The sequence below is a fragment of the Cetorhinus maximus genome, chromosome 11, assembly GCF_964194155.1.
Source record: "Cetorhinus maximus chromosome 11, sCetMax3.hap1.1, whole genome shotgun sequence".
Taxonomy (NCBI): domain Eukaryota; kingdom Metazoa; phylum Chordata; class Chondrichthyes; order Lamniformes; family Cetorhinidae; genus Cetorhinus; species Cetorhinus maximus.
The window spans coordinates 28471298-28496003 of NC_135889.1; the positions used below are offsets into that span (position 1 = coordinate 28471298).

General features: G+C 43.8%; 1 protein-coding gene across 9 annotated transcripts in view; it reads right to left on the reverse strand.

The window, feature by feature from the left end:
• The window catches only part of LOC144686458 (collagen alpha-3(VI) chain-like), a 243199-nt gene extending 220426 nt beyond the window's left edge, over positions 1–22773 (reverse strand). For 7 of the 9 annotated variants that reach the window (XM_078551700.1, XM_078551703.1, XM_078551702.1 and 4 more), the window contains exon 1: positions 22616–22773. The gene's annotated coding sequence lies outside the window, so the exon portion shown is untranslated. The remainder of the gene's footprint in view (positions 1–22615) is intronic. The other 2 variants (XM_078551705.1, XM_078551704.1) reach the window with 1 other exon arrangement.
• Between the last annotated feature and the right edge of the window lie 1933 nt (positions 22774–24706).

Genomic DNA, 24706 nt, shown 5'->3' on the forward strand with positions numbered 1-24706 from the left:
AGTAGATTACTGAAGCATTCTGACCTAAACTCCAGGGGCCCAGAGCCAGAGCAAAACGGGATGAGGAGCCTAGAGTCATATTCAGCTACTGGTCCTTCTCAGGAGAGCAGGCAGGACTAAATGGTCCTCATGGCAGAGGGTGAGCTGCAGCTGACACCATCTGGGGGCACCTCTCAGAGCACTTCTGATGGGGACAGCCTCTCCCTTGCCATTGGCACAGATCCTTCGAGTGCCACAGCGACAGATGGGCATCCCTGCCACTGTGCAGGGGGCTCCCACTACACCGAGGCCCTCATGGCCTCAGGCGACCAGAGGATGGCTGCCAAAGTCATCACAGGCAAGGAGGAATAAGAGTCAGCAGCATGTGAAGAAGGAGTATCACACCGCAGCACCCAGAAAAGATTCACACAACTCCCACAGTAGCCAGTCTTCAGTGCACATGAATGAATTTATCATTTTTTTTATTTGTCTACATAAATGATGTCTTGTTTGAACATTCTAGAGAAGAGCACTGGCTTATTTACTGTGCGTAATAACGGATTGATTCATGGATGGTCTTATTTGAATGTGTATTAAATTGCAACCAGGGAAGTAACACGGTTTGGATGTTTGTGATTTTAAAAGATGAGTAGATGAGATGAGGATGAACGGTGAAGAAGGAAACAGTGGAGACGAAAAGGAGTTTCGATGGACTGAGCTACTGGAATCGCCGGAGGATTAAAGCCTCCCTTGCTTCACAGCCATCCAGATGCTCCTGAGCTGGGCCTCAGCCATCTGACTGTGTTGCTTCCCCCCACCACTCTTTCTCTATTTCCTCATCAGAGGAATGGATGGTCTCCCTTGGCTCTTCCTCCAATGAGGGGATCCCCTCTCTGGAATGCCAGGTTGTGGAGAGCACAGCAAACAACTACCATCAGGGATACTCTGAAGGCGCATACTGGAGAGCTGCTCCAGATTGGTCAAGGCATCGGGACCTCATTTTGAACAGACCATTGGTCTCTCGATGATAGCCCTGGTTGTGCTTTGGCTCTCATTACATCGGCGAGCAGGGTCAGTTCTGGGACCTTAAAAAGATGTCATGAGCCACTTCTTCAACACTTTGGCACCCAGCAGCAATCCTTCCAATGCATCAGATCCACTAAAAATGCCAGTTACCTGAGAGTGCCTGAGGATATTTGTTAGCTGCTCCCCAAGTACCTTAAACACACCTGCATTATATGCTGCTGGTGGTCACAGACTATCTGCACATTGATTGAATGGCAGTCCTTCCTGTTAATAAAGGCCTCTGACTGGCCTACAACATGGGTGCACTCGATAGTGCCCTGCATGGCCACAAAGTCTCTGGCTCTTTCTGTCTGACTTTTGTGGTCAGTGGAGAAGGCAATGAATTACCCTGCACGTCTAAACATGGCATTTGAAAACACCTTAATACAGTGGTGAGCTACAGGCTGGCTAATGCCATTCAGGTCTCCACACCAGGCCTGAAATGACCTCGAGGCAAAAAAATTCAAATCCACTGTGACTTTCAATGCCACTGGCATTGGATGCCCACCATCCCCCAGCCCGACACAGTGATCTCCGCAACCACCATGCCCTCTTGAGCATCCCTGTTTTTAATTCTTCACAGTTGGTGGCCAGGCCTTCAGCTTCCAATGTCCTAATCTCTGGAATTCATTCTCTTCACCTCCCCACCTCTCTACCTTACTTTCCATCTTTAAGTCACTCCTTAAAACTTACCTCTTTTGGTCATCTGCCCTAATATCTCCTTACATGGCTGGGTGTCATATTTTGTTTTTAAAGTCCCTGTGAAAGACTTTGGGGTGTTTTATTGTGCTAAATGTGCTATATAAATACAAGTTGGTGTTGTTGAAGGTACACACAGAGTCCCAGTAACTGAACTGTGCTGTTTGTTGATGGAGGTTGGAAATACTTGGACTGAAGTTCATTAGCATTATAATTATTTTTGAAAACAAGTTATGTATATTATGTGAGGAATAACATTGGTTACAGGTGAATTACTGGATGGGGTGCTCCAAGACTTGGGGGGATTTTTATGGTCCCGTCAAATTCAATAGAATTTTGAATGGCTCACCACATTTTACGGCCCCACCATGACAGGCCTGTAAAATCCCACCCTCGGTGTTAAAATCTACTGTTGTTTCCAGTTTACAAAATAACTTGAATACAAACTCTGTGCAAATTCTTACTAAATATTCACTGAAACAGGAAGGGTGTCCTATGACCATTCTTTGGTCTTTGTCTTTATTCCTTTGGCCAAGAATTTTTTCCTTCAAATGTAATCTAATTTTTATGTAAAAGCCAATTTGGTGGAGATGTGGTTTTTGAAAAAATGTATTCATATGGCCCTCATTTATCTTGTGACATCTGTCTTTTTGTGGTACTAAAATGGCACATGGTTTGCATTGTACCGTTTTGTGAATATGTTGATGCTATTTATCATACCCATAAATTTATTAAAAACATATGCTGAAAAGATGCTGATTCCACACAATGAAGCAATCTAATCACACTGACCGGACTTAGCTTCAAAACAATTTCTCTCGCTCAACCGCATGTGAAGCCATTTGTTCTCAGCACTTTTAATGGAAAATTGTCCAACCTATTGTACCAGAAATGTAATATTCCTCTTCAGAAAAGATCCAGTCTAAAAGGGGACAGTGACCATTGTACCATAAGGTTTAGGTTGGCCATGGAAAACAACAAGGAGCAATCCGGAGCAGGGATAATTAATTAGGAGAAAGCCAACTTTGATAGGATGAGAATGCATCTGAGTTGAGTGACTTGGAATCAAATGTTGGCAGAAAAGATGGTGGCTGATCATTAGGCCACTTTCAAAGAATAAGTATTGCAGGCAATGTCAAGGTATATTTTCTTGAAGGGGAAAGGTAGGAAAAATAAATCCAGAGCACCCTGGATGATGAGAGAGATAGAGGTGAAGGTGAAAAGGAACAAGTGTGCATATGACAGACGTCAGGTGGAAAATACGATGGAGAATCAGGTGAATATAGAAGCAATGGAGCAGAAGTGAAAAAACTAATAAGAAAAGCAAGGGGAGAGCAGGAAAAGAGACTGGAAAAGAGGGCTAACATAAAAAGGAATCCCAAGGTCTTCTGTGAGCATATAAATAATAAAAGTATGGTAAAAGAAAGAGTAGGGCCAATTAGGGATAAAAAGGGGATTTGCATATGGAGGCAGAAGAAATAGTGGAGGTATTAAATAAGTACTTTGCATCTGTCTTTACAAAGGAAGAAGATGCTATCCAGGCTGAGGTGAGAGAGGAAGTACCTAGTATACTCGAAGAATTTACACTAGAGGAGGAGGTGTTAGAAAGGCTATCTTCACTTAAAATAGATAAGATACAAGGACCAGATGAAATGCATCCAAGGGCACTAAGGGAAGTGAGAGTGAAGATTGCAGAGGCACCAGTGATAATCTTCCAGCCTCCTTTAGACACAGGGGTGGTGCCGGAGGACTGGAGAATTGTGAATGTTACACCCTTGTTTAAAAAGGAGTGCAAGGATAAAGTCAACAACTACAGACCAGTCAGTTTGACTTCAGTGGTAGGGAAACTTCTGGAAACTATAATTCAGGGCAGAAATTGATAGTCATTTAGACAAGTGCAGGATAATTAAGGAAAGCCAGCATGCATTTATTAAGGGAAAATCATGTTTAACTAACTTGCTGGAGTGTTTTGAGGAGGTAGCAGAGAAAATTGATAAGGGCAATGCTGTTGATGTGGTGTGTATGGATTTTCAAAAGGCATTTGATACAGTGCCACACAACAGACTTGAAAGCAAAATTCTAGCTCATGGAATAAAAGGGAAAGTAGGCACTTGGATAAGAAATTGGCAGAGTGACATGAAATAGAGAATGGTGATAAATGGTCGTTTTTCAGAATGAAGGATGGTATGTAGTGGAGTTCCCCAGGGGTCAGTGTTGGGACCCTTGTTCTTCCTGATATATATTAATGACCTAGACTGTGGTGTGCAGGGCATGATTTCAAAATTTACAGATGAAGATTGGAAACGTTGTCAACTGTGATGAGGATAGTCTTGAACTTCAAAAGTGGGAATGTGTAAGGTTATGGAGATAAGGCAGGGAAGTGGAACTAGGTAGAATGCTCTTTCAGAGAGTTATTGCAGACTCAATGGGCCAAATGGCCTCCTTCTGCACTCTAAAGATCCTGTGATATTACAGACTGTGGCTTATATTTCCCTCTTTTGAAGAGAAAAGGTTATTGAACCTTTTTGTAGATAAAAGAGCTTCAAAAAAAAGTTGTAAAGATAAGCCCAGCAACTATAGGCCAGACAGTTTAACTTCAGTGGAGGGGAAACTTCTAGAAACAAAATTAATAGTCACTGGACAAATGTGAGTTAATTAAGGAAAGCCAGTGTGTCATATGCTGGTTGCATGACATATCTTATCTAGAGAGATTGTAGTCTTGCTCTGGTAGTTACTTCAAACTGGTTTATTAACAATACATATAAGATTAGTTACAGACTGAGTACAGACTGTTCCATCCTCTCTCCCAAGTGTCTAGTACATGTTATTGTTACATCATGGTCTATATTGCTCATTAACATAACTATTCTATTAACCCATTATACTACACTATAGATTTGTTAAGGGAAAATCCTGTTTAACTAGCTTGCTTGAATTTCTTGATGAGATGATGGGTTGATGAGGGCAATGCAATGTGGTATACATGGATTTCCAAAAGGCATTTGATAGTGCCACACAATAGACTTAAGGACAGGAATGCACTGCCCGAGAGCGTGGTGAAGGCAGGATCAATCAAAGCATGCAAAAGGGAATTAGACTGTTATCTGAAAAGGAAGAATATGCAGGGTTATGGGGAGAAGGAAGGGGAAAGGCACAAGGTGAATTGCTCATTCAGAGAGCCAGCACAGACATGATGGGCCAAAGGGCCTCCTGTGTTGTAACAATTCTGTGATTCTGTGATATTAATGTCCCCCCATGAGTTCACTGGTAGAAGTAAATGTTGGCAACCACAATCTATATGTAATAATGTCCCTATCACATTTCTCAAGCAACTAAGTTACCATTTAACCACGAACTTAAAACTGTTGAAGCACAGAATTCTCTTACATAATGACTCCGTGAATAAATCTGATTTTTCTTCTTTTTCATGAAGTCCACTTTTCTCAAGTGTCAATACCAATCATAAATAGTTGCCTCTTTCATTTGAAATTAATTGCAAAGACATATTTGATTTCTATATGAAAGTGGTGTAGATTTCCCAACTCTGTTTTCAAACCTGATGTGGCCAACTTACAGGACAAACACTCCAAGTCACAAGATATGCTACTGTATATTATACATTGCAAAATCAAATCAAATGGGGATTAAATTGAAAATATAAACGTTGAAAGAAAAAGGTAAAATTCTAACACCTACAGTGATTACATATGAGTACATTGAGGAATTAAAGTAGAAAATAACAAGAAGAAAACAAAAAGCAAAGGAAAAAAATCATGGTTGGAAATGTATGGTACAATGTATGTGATACTCTGAAATAATTGGCTCTTTGTGTGCCATGGGTATTGTAAGGAAAGAGTTAATCAGGCAGTCTGTTAATGTTGATCTCTCTTTATATTGTAGAATTATTAAGCTCTTGCCTTTGACCTATTAAGCAAGGATATTGACATCAGTTTAAAGTATCAATAAGCAATGTTTAGCCGCTTAGGCCAACTGGATAAAAAGGCATTCCAGTGCATACTGATTCAGATACATCAGAGAGCTTTAATTGGTTGATATCAAATGCAGAAAAGAGTTTTAAAAATGCAAAAGAATACATCTGGGTTGACTGATACGAAATGGTACTGAATCAAGGACAGACTTACAACTAAGTGTTTAATCTGGTGGAATGGCAGTTATATATAACAAGAGTGGAACTATTGAAGAGATAACAAATTAGACAAACTGAGGAACTAATTGCAACTAAAGTATTGATAAAAGATCTCAATTAAGTTCTTATATGGAGTTCTATTTTAACTTTTATCAAAAGAAAGATGTGCATTTATCTCAGGCTGTTCACAATCTCAGGACATTCCAAAGCACTTTACAGTCAATGGGGTAACTGTAACATAGTGGTAATGTCACTGGACTCATAATCCAGAGGTCCATGATAATGCCCTGTGGACGTGGATTCAAATCCCAACATAGCAGCTGATGAAGTTAAATTTCTTAAAATCTGGAACTGAAAGCTTGTCTGTAATGGTGACTATGAAACTATCATAGATTGTTGTAAAAAGAAAAGCCATATGTAACTGATTTCAGATTAGTGGCTGATTGATTTCTGGGGGCTCAGTTGGAGTTTGCAGAAATGTTGTGACATTTTTAGTGCTGTTTAAAATTGCTGAGCTCAGGGAGTGGAGTTGTGCATGGTGATGGCCTTAGTTAATTCTGATGTCAAGGGACAGACAACTTCCTACCATAGATGCTGAAGTTACCATCCCTCTTGGGCTGCAACATAAATAGTTTATGGAGCAGAGGCAGTACCGAAGAGGACAAGCTGCTAGCAGAGGGAAGAGGAGGATGATGAGAAGGGCTTTCAGCAGGAGGCCTTATCTATCCAGGATTTCTCTTACCCCAACCTATCCCAGGAACAGTAAGTATGTCTTCACCATTTAAGAAGGAGGTGCTCATTGAATTTCTTCACATCAGGATCCTTCTAGACTAGAGCAGGTGATATCTATGTTCACTATCCATGTGCTGTATTAGGGAGGTGACTGGTGTCCACACTGAGCAGAAAGATCCAGATAGAGAATGCTTGTGATTTTGCCAGGATTTTGGGCTTCACCATTGTGAAAGAGTGCCAAGAACTGCACTCACATGACTTTTTGGGTGGCGCATCCAAATGAAGAGATGTACCTCAACCACAAAGGACTTTAATCCCTGAAAGTGCAGTTGGTGTTCAACCATACTCAGCATGTCATGCAGGAGAAAGCCTGATATCCTGACTGGCAGCAGTCACAATGCCTTCATTGTGCACCGGTCTACTATCCCATCAATATTTGAGTTTAATATGCATGTAATGCTGTGTGTTGCATTAACAGGTTGGAACCTGATTTTTTTTTTGGTATGCCAGATGCTGGTCTGTCATGCATGCTCTGTTACACTTCTCTATTAACCAGGGTTTGTTCCCTTGCTTGATGATAATAGTGGGGAATTTTTCAGGCCATGAGGGTACAGGTTTTGTCTGAATACAATTCTGCTGCTACTGTTGACTCACAGCACCTCAAGGATGCGCACTTTGAGCTGCTAGATTTATTCCTAATCTATCCCATTTAGCATTGTGATAGTGTCACATAGCATGATGGAGGATATCCTCATTGTGAATACAGGAGAGGTTGTATCCCTGTCTAGGAAATCTAGCACACATAGACAGTTTCAGGATAAGGGCCAATTATTAGGACTGAGTGGGTAGAAATTTCTTCGCTCAAAGGGCTGTGAATCTTTGGAATGCTCTGCCCAGAAATTTGTAAATGCACCACCATTGAATACGTTTACGGCTAAGATAGACAGATTTTTGGTCTCTCAGAGAATCAATATTGGGGAGTGGGCAGGACTTAAAGCCGATGATCAGTCATGATTGTATTGAATGGCGGAGCAGGCTTGAAGGGCTGTAAGGTCTTCCTATTTCTTAAATTCCTAAGTTCTGATATCACTTAAAATGACTACAGCAAATATCTTTTAAAATGGCCACAGCACATATCGCTAAAAATAGCCCCAGTGAGTTAAGTTGCTGAAGCAACGATTCTGCAGCCTGGAACACTCTTGAGGAGTCCTGCAATACTCGGTGGACTGTGTGGTATAATTGTTTTTATAATAGCGCCTTCTTGTGGCCATTTGTGTATGCATGTTTGTGAACAAACCAGAATAAACCAGTTTCAGTTGGATATTCGAAACCCATGGGCAGGATTTTCCCCTCGTCGGACGGGCGCAGCAGGCGGGCCCGGGAGCGGCCACAAAACAGTCCACCGCCCGCAATCATGCCCCAACCGCGATTTCACGCTGGCTGGCCAATTAATGGCCAGCCAGCATGAAACGCGCGCTGAGAGCCTCAGCGTTGCCAGGGTGGGGGGGTGAGAGGAGCGAGAGGGGTGTGCAGGGGTGCGTTCACTGAAAGCTCCCTGAAGGCACAGAGCTGTCTCAGGGAGCTGAAGATTTTTAAAATTAAAAAAGAAGAATGTACGATTAATATAAACATGCCCCACATGTGAGTCAATCACATGAAGAGGGACATGTCAAAACTGAGTTTTTAAAAAATGTACTTTTTTTTATTTATTGTTGGAAACCTCATCCTGCCCGTAGATGAGGTTTCGCTAAAAATGCAAAGGCTGCCTGGCCTATTTGCCTGACCGCCAACTGTAAGATTGGACGGGCAGCCAAAAATTCTGTCTAATTAGCAGCTTAAGGGCCTTAATAGGCCTCCTAATTGTCACCGGGCATGCTGCCGACTCTCCTGCGCGCCAGCCAACTGAAATATCACGCGAGTGTGCGATGATTTCAGGATGCTCACCCAATATCATCACGTGCCATTTCACGCTTGGGCACGTCAGCTATGCACCCACACGCCAAGCTGAAAATCCTGGCCCATGGGTGTGCTCCAGTCTCTGTCCTGCATAGATACCACAGTCTGGCAAGAAGGTGGGATTGCGTATGTCTCTCGCCAAACAAACTTTTTTTTTAGAAGCTTTCAGTAAACCATTAGAGAAACATGTTATTTTATTTTGCTGAGAAATAGGCTTAAAAATCTAGTCTTAGAGAAAAGGCTGTTTGTACATGTGGGTGGACTGACCTTCGAAGATGGCTGCAACAACAGGTATTATTGGGTGACTGGGAGAGTATAGCTTTGACTGAGTGTCTGTGGAGTGGCTTGAGATGTTTCTCATTGCTAATAACATCGTTGGCATTCCTGACAATCCAGCTATTAATTAGGCAGTAGGGGGAATGAAAATGGCGATCATTTCGATAGAAGCTGGCCCAGAAGCGTATGAAACGCTCAAGAATTTGCTCACCCCTGCTAAACCAAAAGACACATCGCTGTCAGACATTTTGTGTAAGATTGAGTCGCACTACAATCCCAAACTATTGGAGATTGCAGAAAGATATTGGTTTGGAACCAGGAATCAGCTGCCCAGTGAGGACAATGGAGACTTTACTGTGGCTTTGAAAAAACTGTCCATTCATTGTAATTCTGGAGAATTTCAAAAGAGGGCATTGTGGGACAGAGTTGTGTGTAGTTTATAAAGTGAACGCATTCGCACTAAGTTGCTGACATTGCCAAAGTTAACTTTTGACACTGCTTGCCAAACAGCATTGTCCATAGACTTGGCGGAACATGATTCGAGAGAAGTCAGAGTTAACAACTGCTAGTTATCTGCTGAAGTAAATAGCTGCAGCTGAGTAAGAAGAAGGCCCAATTGACAGCAGTTAATAGTAACAGGTATGACAAAGTCCTGTTACTGGTGCTTCGGCCAATATTGAACACAGAATTGTCCATTTCTGAACGCAGAGTGCTACAGCTGCAAGAAAAACATCTTGGCAAGAATGTCAGAAGAATGCAAATGGAGAAAACTCTGGCTAGAGGGAACAGAAATTCATAGGGCATTGTAGTCTAAGTAGCATTGAATAGAGCTCTGGTAAACATGGAGGTTGACACAGGGACATCAGCTAGCGTGATTCCCAAATTGCTATACTGTACAAAGTTGAGTCAACATCACAAAATCACACATAGAATTAGCAAGTTAAGGAGGAGAGAAAATCCTATAATGGGAAGTGTGTCAGCTCCAGTAACACACAATGGCCAGAATTTTACATTCGTCAGGCAGGCTCGGCGGGAGTAGGCGAGGGCAGTCAGAAACCTGACCGCTGCCCGCGATCAGCTCCGCACTGCCATTTTACGCAGGAGGACCAACTAAGGCCCGCCCAGCGTAATACGCAACAGCAGCACTAGCAAGAAGGGGCGGGCGGGGCTGGAGCTCAATGTCCGCCGGGTCCAATGGTGACCCGGCAGCCGATTCGAAAGCGGCCGCGACAGCCATGCGAAGGCTGCCATTGACTCGGAGGACCCTCGGTATGGAGCATCTCAGTGATGAACATGGCAGGTGGGAGGGCAGGTCGGCGGGGCAGTTGGTCCCCGCATTTTTCCGACGAGTGTCTCGCTGCCCTCCTGGAGGAGGTGGCAGCGTGCCGAGATGTACTTGTCCCCTGGGACTGGAGAAGGAGGCCTCCTACCTCACCAAAAATGCCTGGGAGGAGGTGGCAACCAGGGTGAGCTCCCATGATGTGGGAGGCGCACATGGGTGCAGTGCTGTAAGCGCTTCAGTGACCACCTGCGATCGGAGAGGATGAGTACCGTGTTGGCTTGGGTCACTTAGCACGGCAGAGAGGGGTGCCCCTCCACCGCCCCCCCCCGCCTCAGAGTTCTTAGAGTGTGAGTGGTAAATGTCAATGAGGTAGCATCTGGGCAAGGGGGTGAGCCCTGGCTGCTTGGAAAGGGTGTCTTGCGGCTCCAGGGTCACGAATCAGCTGAGCCCTACAAAGTATTCCTCAGGTGGGGCTGACCAGGCCGCAATGACAATGCAGGTACAGGGTGGACTAATCAATGCTCCTCTCTCCTTTCAGGAGAAGACATCCCATAACAATGCAGAAAGGCTGCAGACTGGCAGAGGACCCCTGCACCTTCTAATCCTAAGTAGATATGAGCTGGAGGCCCTGGAGCTGGAGAGGTGCCATGCGCCTAGGTCAACTGGCCGTGGTGAGGTTGGGGTGCCACAGGGAGGGAAGAGTGCAGTGCGCTGAGGTCAGAATGTCTGTAATAGCAACCATTCCACTGTTGTCTCTATATTGATATGAGCAGCGAACATGGAATCCCCATTGATAATGGGGAGACGAGGACACCCTGATCCCTGTGCCAGGTACGCACAGTAACATTGTAACGGCTTCAACTAATGGCATGTCCTTGTTCTTCCTTTCAGGCTTACCAGAAGCCTGTCGGGGTGAGGAGCCTGAAGGCCCACCACTGAACCCAGAGGACGGCGACCATAGAAACCTACCTGCATCACACCTTCTCAGCCAGGCAAGCACCAGCGCAGATACAGCATCTCGGTGGGCATGAGATCAGCGGATAGTATCTCGGTGCACAGCGTTGAGGGCACTTCACACTCGCTTGAGGTGCAGGTGGAGGCACCTCAGAGGAGGTCAGAGGAGTGCTAGGGACCAGGAACATGCTCAATCGGTATCTGATGATGATGGGCCTCTGGAGTCGTCCCTGAGGCAGCAGGTGCTGGAAGTCCAGCAGGGTGTGCGGGAGGATCTGGCGGAGATACATGAGGCAATGCGTGGCATGGTCTCCGTTGTGGAGAAGTCCCGGCGGAGCATGAGCAATGCAATGACCCTCATGGCCGAGCGCAGTGCCTCCTCCATGGAGAGAGTGGCGTCTCTCATGGATAAGCTCCTCCAGGAGCTGAATCAGGGGTTCCTGGGATTGCGCTCGGACCTGCAAGCCCTCACACCGGCAATGACCTCAGGTGGTTACTGTCAGTGTGGGAGATTGATCAGGCACCCAGTATCCCCACTAGGTGCCCATCCATCAATGGTGAGCAGGGAAGTCCAAAGTGACCTAATGATGGCACACGAGCTGCTTGTTGTCTCTGTGGGCTCCTCTCAGGTGCTCCGGATGAGGGCAGCAGCTCCTCCACCCCTCTGCCAGTGACCATGGCATCCAATGAGGCTGCAGCGGCTGGGGAGATGCCAGCCGTGGCACTGGCCGCTCCCTCCCAGCTGGGGCCAGCACAGGCTTCGCAGGCCAGAGGACGCCCGCCAAGGACATCAAGGCCAACAGGACAGCAGAGTGAGCAGGCTGTCTCCAATGTCAGTGCCAGCGAGGGGGAGCACCTAGACGTTGTACCCGCAAGCAAAAACTTAAAGCATCTTAAGTACAACATGGGCTTATCACAGGTGATATTCTTTTCCCCCACTTTTACGTTAATTATTATTAGGTGTGCTGGAGAACACCATTGCATTTAATTTGTTTTATGTATGCCAGGCACCACACCATTGAATGTGTTTGTGTTCAACAAGCCTCTGGGTGCTTCATTAGTTCTAAAGGTGTAGGGAAACCCATGATGTTATGAGTGATATGTTTGTCATTAAACTTTATTGAAATGGTACATAGTGCATGTTGTTCACCAAGCAAATGTTCCTGTCAGGTATCGAGCATGGAGCCTGCAGCCCTGGCATGTGGTGGCAGTTCTTCTTTGGTAGGCTAGCTGAATCAAAAAGTTGATCAAAACCTCCCTGGTGTCCCTGCCTCCCTGGAGGTCAGCATCTATCCCCTCAGCGTTCTCCTGACTGTGCTCATCCTTGGACTCACTACTGGACTCATCGTCTGCTGCCAGAGCAGCTGCGTCAACATCTTCTTCCTCCACTGCATCCCCCCTTTTCCAGGGCCAGATTGTGGAGAGCAGAGCATACAACCACTATCAGCGACACACGATCTGGGGGGTATTGCAGTGCCACCCCCAGAACGGTCCAGGCATCGGAAGCGCATCTTGAGAAGACCTTTGGCTCTCTCTACCACTGCCCTTGTGGAGGCATGGCTCCTATTGTACCGCTGCTCAGCCTCTGTTCTTGGAGAGAGGTGTCATGAGCCACCTTTTGAGGGGATAGCCCTTGTCACCCAGCAGCCAACCATCCAGCTGGGCTGGAACACTGAAGAGCCTCGGCACCTGGGAGTGTCTCAGGATGTGAGCGGCATGGGTACCTTGCACAGACTTGCAGAATCTGCATCCTGTAATCACACACTATCTGCACGTTCATGGAGTGGAAGCCCTTCCTGTTGACAAAGGCACCCCGCTCACTCACTGGCGCCTTGATTGCTACATGTGTGCAGTCTATTGCACCCTGGACACGGGGGAACCCAGCAATCATGGCAAAGCCTCTGGCTTGCTCTGCCTGGCTGGCCTCATCCGTAGAAGTGTGGTAGTGAATGAAAGTCAATGCACGCCTGAACAGAGCGTCTGTCACCAGCTTGACACAACTGTAGATAGCTGATTGGCAGACTCCACAAAGATCACCCACTGATCCCTGGAAAGAGCCGGAGGGATTGAAATTGAGGGCCACTGTAACCTTCAGCACCACTGGCATGGGGTGTCCACCCACACTATTGGAGCTGATCTCAGGGCTGATCATCTGACAGGTCGAGGTCACTGTCTCCCTTGAGAGGCAGAGCCTCCTTCGGCATTGCACATCAGACATATTGATGTAGCTGCATCACTGCCTGTAAACCCTCGCAGCAGGAGAGTGGCGTCTTCTGCAGCCCCTTTCGCCTTGGACTTCCTGTTGGCCCTGTGCCCCTTGTGCCTGTGCCTGTCCTCCCACAGGTCGCTCCCCTGGAGGATGAAAGCGGACAACTGGCCCCCTCTTTTTCTGAAACTCTATTCCTCCTCAGAGGAGGTGCATCCAGCGGAGACCACAATCCCCATTCCCAGGGTAAGAGAAGGCTGAACTGAAGCCTCCTATTCCTGTCAAAGCAGCCCTGAGGTGAAATGAAGTTTTCCTGTTCACACAAGGAAGCAGCAACACGTTATAAGCTAAAGTACTAACAACTCGCATTAGCAAGCCCACTCACCCCTCTTATCCCACCCGCGGATGAGGTTTTTGAAAATGAGGCCTACCCGCCTGCCAGTTGCACCCATGCGACCCCCTGAAAATCGCATGGGCTGCGTAAAATCACAGACAATTGGTGCCTCAAGAGCCTTAACTGGCCCGTTAATTAATGGCGGGCATGCCTCCGTCCTCATAGCGTGCCCGCCTAGTGAAATATCGTGATGGTGCGCAATGATGTCCAACGTCATCGCGCATCATTTTATGTTCCAGCATGTTGGGTACATGCCCGCATGCCAAATGTAAAATTCTGCCCAATGAGTACTGTGTAAAATTGCATATCATTGTGGTGAAGGGTGAAAAACTAGCCTTATTAGGAAAATGCCGGTTAGCATCACTTAAATTAAACTGGAATGAGCTTTTTCGTGTTGAAGAAAAGTTCACAATGCACGATCGTCAAGTATCCTCAGGTGTTGTGGTGAAACCGATTCAAGGATATAAGGGCAACGTATGGGTGCAGAGGAATGCAGGACCAGTTTACTGCAGGCTTCATCCAGTATCCCATGCTCCAAGGGAGAAAGTTGAGCAAGAACTGAAAACACTTTAGACTGAGAGCATTATCTCTGAAGTAGAACAGAATAATTGGGCTATTCCCATAGTGGTAGTACCAAAGTCAAATGGTAGTGGAGGAATATGTGGGGATTATAAGATAACCGTAAGTGAGGTACTAGAATGCAATCCACCCAATACATTGCCAAATGTGGAGGATCTGTTCACAATGTTGTCAGGAGGCCAGATTTTTCCAAAATTAAATCTGCCAAATACCCAAGTCACATTTGACTATTAATACACATGAGTCTATTTCAGTTTCACAGGCTGCTGCGTTTCTTCAGTCCCTAGAATTTTCCAAGGGATGTTGAACCAAATTCTGCAAGGAATCCAGGGAGAATTGTGCTCTTTGGATGAAATACTTATTTCATCTCCAAACAGGCAGACCCATGATGACAGACTGAAGAAGGTGGGATAGTTGGTGTGGGGGGGCGTGGGGGTGGTGTTCAGTAGTATAGTTACCCAGGGGTTAGAACTGGTTTTAGTCCTTCTAAATTTCCTTTCACAGCTGTTGACATTGGTAGAACAACTCACAGGGATCTTTATTGACAAGGGTATGCAATATATCGCAAATGGGTGGCCGTCACAGGTACTGAATTTAGAAATCGGGCCATTTTTTCTGGCATAAAAATGAGCTGATAAAGGTTGTGTTATGTGGGGAGCCAGAAATTCCTGAAAGATACAGATTGTAGTTGCTGAATGATTTATATGAGCAACACTTGGGGATATGCTTGACAAAGGGTCTAGCGAGAAGCTATATTTGGTGGCCAGGGTTAAATAAGGACATAGGAGACACAATGAAACTGTGTAGAGTATGTCAAGCTGTAGAAAATAAGCCAACATCACTACCTTTCCAACATGGAAATGGCTAGCTGGAATGTGGCAGAGGCTGCACATAGGTTTTGCAGAATTTGTAGGTCAACAGCTATTCATTATGATGGCTAGCCATTCAAAGTGGGTTGAGGGGTTTCCAATGAATTGAGCAACAACTAGCAAAACTCTAAATATTTTGCATAGTTTGCCGCTTATGATTTCCCAGACTAAACTGTGTCTAAATGGACCTCAGTTTTGTTCAGAAGAATTTGTAAAATTCATGAGAATGGATGGGGTAAACCACACTAGAGTTCCACTGTACCATCCTTCTTCAAATGAAGCAGCAGAATGCACAGTACAAATTGTTAAGCATGCTCTTGTTAAGAAAATACTGGATACAAATTGGAAGAAACCTCATTTGGCATTGCAGTTCATGCTCCCACATCAGTGCCTGAATTGGAGGCAGCTCTTTGCCATCTGAAAGGAGAAAGTAACAAAGGTAGGGTTGCAAGTGAGGAAGTTGGAGAAGGCAAGAGGTGCATGTTTACACCATCTGCAGCTTGTAAATCAGAACAGATTGTGGAATGAAGGGCAAGTGGAATGTGGAATGTTGGATAAGGTTAGAACATAGTGCCATCTTCAATGGTTCCAGCCCTGCAGTTGGACATAGTCTCTGTCATGTTCGGTCCAGTGATGACCAGCTGACTGCTCCATTAGGATGAGGACAGGTAGCTGTGTTTGGCACCTGCCTGTGACCTGTGCACCAATGTCTTGCAAGAAAGAGAGAAATGTGTCAGTGATTAGTGGTGCAATATATTTGTGTGACATGCCTGTCATAGTTGAATAGTGTGTACAAGCTGTAAGGTGTGGGTGTGAGGCTTTCAACAATGCTATGTGTTTGGGGATGAGGTGATGCAATGAATAATAGGTATGAGATGTGGTTGATAGAAAATGTTGGTGGGTATGTGATGGAGGTGTGAGGAATTGACCAGTGTATATGGTTGCTTTGTAAGGATATCACTTTTGAAAGTGAATTCACTGATCTCAACTGCTTCGGTGAGATCATTAAACTTCTTCCTGCACTGCATCCAGGTCCTTGGTACTATACTGCTTGCATTGACAGTAATGGCTATCTCCTTCAACTGCCTTCTCAGTATCTATGTGGAGGGCCCTCTATGGATAGAGAATCTCTCTCCTCCTGTCCATCTCCTTCACTAAGGTATCTATACTGGATTAGAGAACTTTGGAGCATGCTGTCTGCCCTACTGGGCCATTTGTACTCTTCTTCCTGGTTAGAGAGTTTTCCCCAGCTACGTCCAGCACCTCTTGCAGCCAGAATGCACCCCTCCTTTCTTTAAGGAGTGCATGTTAGCTTAAGTAGTGCATATTTAACTTTAAGTGGTGCTAGCCTTGCTCAGCCATTCAGTCACTCAGCAATGTGTTTAGCTCAAGCTACTATGATTTCAGTTACCAGGTAGCACACTGTCTGCATCACAACAAATAGTATGTTAATAGTATCCTCATGTCCATTTTCAGGCCTTGTCCATTTTATTCACCCTATTATCTTTAATACAACTCATTATTGCACTTGATTCATTCATCTATTTCCTTCAAGCAAACTATAATTTAGCTTGGAAATATGGTGCCCAGAAAACCATTTTAAATCCTCTTTCAGCTGGTGAGCCAAGGGATTGAGGCCAGCCTCCAAATGAAATCTGTATCTGAACATCAATTATTTCATGCAATAATTTACAAGTGCACCCGCATAGTCTTGCCTCAACAGTAGAGGAATCCACTTTTACATTATTGCAGTGATATGTCAAACTCTAGCCAAACTTCAGGCCAACATAAAGGGCATGATCACTTCAGGCTCACCCAAAATGGAGTCTCCAATGACTGATGCATTTTGCCCAGAAACAATTTGTCAAGGAGTGCACAAGACTTTGGGCTTCGTGCACAAGAGTGTCTCCTGGGTAATCAGAATAAGAGAGTCATAGCTAAGGCTTAAACAATCCCATTGCTTCCCAGCAGTCCACTCCCAATCACATTTTTGAACATGCCAAGGGAATGTCCAACAGGCGAGAAATGACAGAAATTGGCTCTGGTAATGGAGCTGTCTCTCAGGCCAATGACACATCTGTCTCACCCAGCCATCCAACTCAAATGACTCACAATGGCCCAGATAGCTTGTGGGACCAGACACTCACTTCAGCATAAGTTGCGATGCAGGCCATGGAGCTACATCAGGACCTTCACAAAGAGGTTCCTGAAGACATTGCATCCCGAGAGTCCTGCACTGATACCCAGGAATTCAGAGCACTCATTCAGGTAGTGGAAGACGTGAGCCAATGCTGTTCTGAAGGTGAATGAAGCACCGGAATAAGACAACTCATAGTACTCGGAAAATAAAATTGATTAATTTTATTTTAGCCCAATCCTGACAGTTCACTTGGAATGAAGGAGATTAAAATAACAGCAGAAGAATGGATTTGTATCCACGGTCTTGATACAGGACAGAAGACAAATGGTGGGATTTCTCTTTTGCTCCACTTCATTACATGGGATGACACTTGATTGAAGATCTCATTGAATAAAATCTGCCTTAAGACTCTTCCATAATTCAGGGTGACAAACATGTGAAAAGACGGGCCAATGGGCTGTCCATCAAGTCCCAAACAGTCATGATGCAACAAAGGTTCATGACTCTGTGTACCCTCCCACTTACAGACGTGAAATCTCCTAGGAGAAACATTAAACAGATTTTATAAAACACACCCTCAGTCATTTCAGGAAAATAAATCTGGGAAATTCCTCTTTGACCCTCAAAGGATCGAAACAAGTCCCAGACTATCATACCCAATGTCCCAACTAACGTTAAGATGTCGTGATAATAGCTAGAGCAAAGAACTTATCCAGCCCTTTATTGCACTGCTGCAGCAAACCTGCAATTATCATGCAAGCCAGGGTGCTTCCACTGTAGTGTAGTAATTGGCCCTTCTTCCTTTTTATATCAGATTTCTGTGGATTCATATCCCACACCAGCCACTGAAACAGAAAATTGAGGCTGACATTCGAGTGCAGTACTAAGGTGGTACTAAGGATGAGACCCACTTTGCCTTCTCAGGCGGATACAAAAGATCCCATGTCACTATTTTGAAGACTAGCATTGGACATAAACAGCATCATGAAAAAAGAAGCTGCTCATTGTCACATTGTTCTTTGTTGGATGTTGCACAAAATTGGAATTGTACATCCGGGCTTGGATGATCACATGCATACCATCAATAATGTCCCACATTTTGGGTAAATTTACAATATAGAAAAAAGTGCAAAGCCCTCTCATGGCTTCCCAAGAGGAGAGTGATGAAACAATTTGCCCTGGAAAACAAGGCACCTATTCGCTGTCGAATGCAATAGAACATCAAAGGTGGGCTGATTTGGCATAAAATCCCACAGGTAGGATATCTAGTTGTATAAAGTTGCAAGCCTATGGTGGTCTTCACAGCCATAACACAACATTCCATCATTAACCTTTTCTGAAGGTCAATTCATCCAATCTGCCATGGGTTACATCTGCATGCTGCTCATCTATGTTAATTAGGGAGGACCGTTGAGAGATCGGCTCTGTGGTGTTTTGTGTTCTAAATGATCTGTCATATTATCAATAACAAGGATAGTGACAATATTGCACTTCTGTACTGCAGCCATCAGATCTAAATTATATCAGTAATATTCAGGATAGAGATGGTAAATGAGGAATAAATGACACAAATTGAATTAATATTTAGTAATCTTCTGTAATATTTGTAATATTATATTAGTAATATTTGTCCTGTTGGTTTAATTTAAGCTAATGATCTCTAATTTTTCTCCAAATTATTCCAAAAAATGAACTTATGGTTGCAGCTGGTACAAACTGATCACAAACTAAAGAAATAAACTTTGAAATGCACCCTGTTACCACAAAGCTAAAAATTTTGTTCAAATGTTAACAAAGGCATAGCCCCTCATTGACAGAATAAAAGCTTGATATCAGCTCAGGATATATTGGTGATGGCTAAGTCTAGTTGTTAAGTAATTGTTTAAGTAATTGTCAGAGATAAAAAAAGAAACACAAATGCTGGAAATCTGAAAGAAGACCAGAAAATTCTGGAATTGACCAACAGGTCAGTCAGCATCTGAAAAAGAAAAGATATGTTAACCTTTCAGATGGAACCCTTCTTCAGAACAGTCAGATGAGTGAAGTTTCTTTATAGAAAAAAGAAAAGCACAGATTACGGTACAAATATGCCAAATGATTTCACAATGGATTTTTTACTTATTTTCTTTCACTTGTTGTATGTTTCCATCATTTCCTGATTATATTTCAGCTGTTCCTTCATACCATTGCTAATCCAAATGGCTTCTGCCTGCACTTATCTGTATTAACGTATCATTTAAATAGATGACGTTGAAGTGTTTAAAAAATTGGAGTTTTTTTCAGATGTGAACAATATAACCTTTTAGCCATCGGAGAAAAATAGCTGATGATGGAACATGCCAAGACTTGGATGGATAATCGTTGCATTATTGAAAGAATGCTATATCATTGGAAGTGTCATCTTCTGGGTGAAACTTTAGGACATCCCTCTGATTCTGCGGGTGGATGTACAAGATCCCATGGCACTACTTGAAGAAGACTAGGTAGCTTTATTTTAAGTCCTACCCATTCTCTCTCAATCAATACCACCAAATACATCTGATCATTCATGTTGCTTGCTGTTAGAAGGCCTTGATTGCTGTGTGTGCCTACAAAACAGCAAGAACTGCACTTCAAAAGAAATGATTTCACTTTCCTTCTGTTTGGAAATAGTGAATAAAAGTTTTCCTTTCACAAGGATGTGAAGACATTAAAGAGGATTCAGATAAGATTCATGAAAATAGTTCCTGGGATGAGGAACTTCAGTTATGTGGGTAGATTGGAGAAACTGCAGCTGTTCTCCTTAAAGAAGAAAGGATTAAGCGGAGATTTAATAGAGGTATTTAAAATTATGAGGGGTCTCAACAGAACAGATAGAGGGGATCTGTTCCTGTTGCCAGAAAGGCCGAGAACCAGAGAACACTGATTTAAGGTGATTGGTAAAAGAAGCATGAGGGAAAGCTTTTTTACACAGCAAGTGGTTAGGATCTGGAATACACTGCCTGAGAGTGTGGTGGAGGAAGATTCAATTGAGGTCTTCGAAAGAGAATTGGATAATTATCCAAAGAGAAAAAACTTGCAGAGCTACTGGAAAAGGCAGGGAAGTGGGACTAGTTGAGTTGCTCTTGTAGAGAGTCAGCATGGACACAACAGGGTGAATGGCCTCCTTCTGTGCTGTAGCCATTCTATAATTCTATGTTTCAGTATTGCCAATGTGCTTTCAATTAAATTCTTCACAGTTGCGGAACCCCTGTGGTATTGAAAACATAGGAACAGGAGGAGTCCATTCAGCCTGTCGAGTCTGCTCCACCATTCAGTATGATCATGGCTGATCGAACACTTCAATTCCTTTTACCCACACTATCCCCATAACGTTATTGTTAATCATAAATCTATCAATCTCTACCTTAAACATACTCAGTGACTGAGCTTCCATGGCCCTCTGGGGTGGAGAATTCCAAAGATTCACAACCCTCTGAATAAAGAAATTTCTCCTAATCACTGTCCTAAGTGGCTTCCCCCTTATTTTGAAATTGTGTCCCCTGGTTCTGGACTCCCCAACAAGAGGAAACATCTTATCTGCATCTACCCTGTCTATTCCTTTAAGTATTTTGTAGGTTTCAATGAGATCACCTCTCATTCTTCGAAGCTCTAGAGAACACAGGCCCAGTTTCCCCAATCTCTCTTCATAAGACAGTCCCGCCATCCCCAGAACAAGCCTGATGAACCTTCGTTGCACTCCGTCTATGGCAATAATATCCTTTCTGAGGTAAGGGGACCAAAACTGCACACAGTACCCCTGGCGCGGTCTAACCAAGCTTCTATACAATTGAAGCAAGACTTCACTACTCCTGTACTCAAATCCTCTTGTTATAAAGACTAACATTCCATTAGCCTTCCTAATTGCCTGCTGCACCTGCATGTTAGCTCTCAGTGACTGATGGACAAGGACACCCAGGTGCCTTTGTCCATTTACACTTTTCTAATCTCTTGCTATTTAGGAATTACTCTGCACATCTGTTCCTTCTACCAAAGTGGTTAATCTCACATTTTCAACATTATATTCCATCTGCCATATTCTTGCTCACTCACTAAGTCTATCCAAATCCTCCTGTAGCCATTTTACATTTTCCTCACAACACACATTCCCACGTAGCTTTGTATCATCTGCGACCTTGGAAATATTACATTTGATCCCCACATCCAAATCATGGATATATTTTGTGAACAACGGGGCCCAAGTACTGACCCTTGTGGTACCCCACTAGTCACAGCCTGCCAATGCGAGAATGAGCCGTTTATTCCTACTCTCCTTTTTCTGCCTGTTAGCTAATCCTTAATCCATGCCAGTATATTGCCTCCTATCCCATGTGCTTTTATTTTGCTAATCAACCTCCTGTGGGGGACTTTATCAAAAGCCTTCTGAAAATCCAAGTATACCACGTCCATCGACTCTTCTTTATCAGTTTTCTTAGTAACATCCTCAAAAAATTCCAACAAGTTCATCAAACATGATTTCCCAATCGCAAATCCATGCTGACTATGCTCAATGATTATCCAAGTATCCATTTATCTGACTGTGGGTGGTTCCACCAGAAGCTGTAACCCTCAAATATCTCACCCAAATGGTGCTAATCCAAACATGAAAATGTGAATATTTAGGATATTCAACTCAAGTGCATCATGTTGCAAAATCCTAGTTTTGGGCAGCATCAGCATTTATGGTTTCCAGGTTCAATAGAAATCAGGCGTCAGAAATATGCTTTGCATCTTTTGTTTTGCCTTGTGCAGTCCTGGGTTGTTGCTGCCAAATGTAGCGCAGCTTCGACTGAAATTCTCTAGCTCCGCACGAAAGCACACGAACAGGAAAGAGTTTCTCTTTTTGCTGGTTGTGCTGAAATGCATTTACACTTTTGCTGCAAATAACACACAGAGGAAGCCTTAGCCTCTGGGTGGTTTCTTTCGCCAGGAAGCAGTCAAGACAGCTTTGTGAAACATGTTTTGAAGGTTTAAATTCTACACACTACAGTCCAATCTTTTCTTTGTTTAACATATATTCGAAGAACAGCAGCACTCAGAATCTATTGTAATTATCAAATCTTGTGAGACACAAAACCTGAAGATAAATATATAGTTTTTAAATGAAAGTGAAGTAGATCTAAATGCAAATTATTAACAAGCCAATGCTTTTCTCAACATTTCTAAATGGAATTAAGAATCACAGCTGGCTGCAATGGAGCACTTAGAAGTTTTGGAATAAATATCACAGTCCCAAAAGAAACACTGTAATTTGCATGAATTATTTCCGAGAGAACTAAGTTCTTGCTGTTTAATCAAAGATATGAAATGATCACTTACAGCTGAGGAAGCTCTTGTAGAATGGAACTGTCCTTATCATATACAGAATGTGTTCTCAGTCAATGCTTCTTCTGTACACTGTACTATTCATTTGTGTTCATGCCTACAGAGGAGACAAATAATGAGCTCGAAGATCAACCTACTCATTGGAGGATATTGCTACAAGCAAATGTAATTCTCCTGTTAAATGACAGATGAAATTCCATTTCATTGAGCTCGCCCATGCCCCTCCCCTTGAATCACTCTTTCCAAAGACTGCACAAATGTCAATTTTGCTGTTGCCAGTAGCTGATAAAAGACTCAATCTGTGGCATGAAATAATTAACAGAAACAGTATTATTGGAATTTTTATCTCCAAGATTATTAGGGGCCAACAGACTGCATGAAATGACATATAGTCAAGCTGAACTGTACTGTAGCCATTGTTGATGCCATTTATATAAGTTTTACGTTGTCAGACATTTTAAGGTGTGCTTATTTAACTTCACTATATCATAGAACTGCACTCAATTCCAAAATATGCCTATAGTGTGACAGTGAAACAGAAAATAAGTACACCTAATTTTCCCTCTCACTCCTTTGTCCTTATCCTCAGTCTCGCTTGTTTTGTTCAGGCTTCAACTCCATCACATTCACTTGTGTTACAAAGAGAATTTCTATTAAGGAATTATCTAACCACCTCCCCTTGATATTCAATGGCATTACCACTGCTGAATCCCTCACTATTAACATCCTGGGGGTTACCATTGACCAGAAACTGAACTGGACCAACCATGCAATTACTGTGGCTAAATGAGCAGATTAGAGACTGGGAATTCTGCAACTGGTAACTCGCCTCCTAACTCCCCAGTGCCTGTCCACCATCTACAAGGCACAAGTTAGGAGTGTGATGGAATACTCTCCATTTGACTGGATAAATGCAGCTCAAACAACGCTCAAGAAACTTGACACCATCCAGGACAAAGCAACCTCCTTATTTGGCACCCCATCCGCCATCTTAAACATTCACTTCCTCCACGACCAGTGCACAGTGTGTACCATCTAGAAGACCTACAATAACTTGCCAAATACCCATCAAAGGTATCTTCCAAGCACCCAACCTTTATCATCTAGAAGGACAAGGGCAGCAGACACATGGAAACACCACCAACTGCAAGTTCCCCATCGAGCCGCATACCATCCAACTTGGAACTACATCACCGTTCCTTCACTGTTGCTAGGTCAAAATCCTGGAACTCCCTCCCAAACAGCACTATGGGTGTACCTACTCTACATGGAATGCAGCGGTTCAAAAAGACAGCTTACCACAACCTTCTCAAGGGCAATTTGAAATGGACAACAAATGCTGGCCCCGCCAGCAATGGTCACATCCTGTGAAAGAATAAATAAAACACTAATCTGTTATATTCCATGAATTACTGTTGGTTAGTTGTGCAGATGCCAACATTTTCTGACTTGGTGCCATGTTGTTTATGCCAGTGCTAATTTAGTTTGGCCACTCCTGGCACAAAGGCTTATCAACAATTATCAGGAACACTGTCAAATGAGGATGGATTAAGAACCTGAGGTGGTCAGTGGAGTTTCATAGGGCAAAAGACAGTAAAAACAAAGTAGGTAGTGGCTATTATACTGGATTACCAGTTTAGAATTTGTGAGTTCAAAGTTAAGTCAGCAAGTTATATCTCAGTCCAAAGCCAGGAAAAGATAACTACAGGCAGGATTTTTTAGATGGCGGGGTTTCCCACCAGGCCACCAAGACATCCGTTGGGATTCTGCAGAGAACACATCCCTGCAGATTCCAGCTGGCCCACGGCCATTTGCTGCTCCAAGGACTGTTAACTGGTTGGAGGCAGAACTTCCTCCCCTCTCTCGGAATGAAGACCCGCCTTAGAGAGTTGCCAGCCATCAGATTGGCCGTAGTTCTATAGTCCCAGCAGTGCTACCATGAGCGTTGGTCACTGCTGGGACTACAAGCAGTCTCGAGGTTCTAAGTGTCTAAGCCCTCAGAACCAGGTAGGGTTTGAGTCTCACAGTGGGGAACGGAGGAGAGGCTCAGAGGGTGAGGCAGAGGGAGTGGGGGTTGTGGTGGCA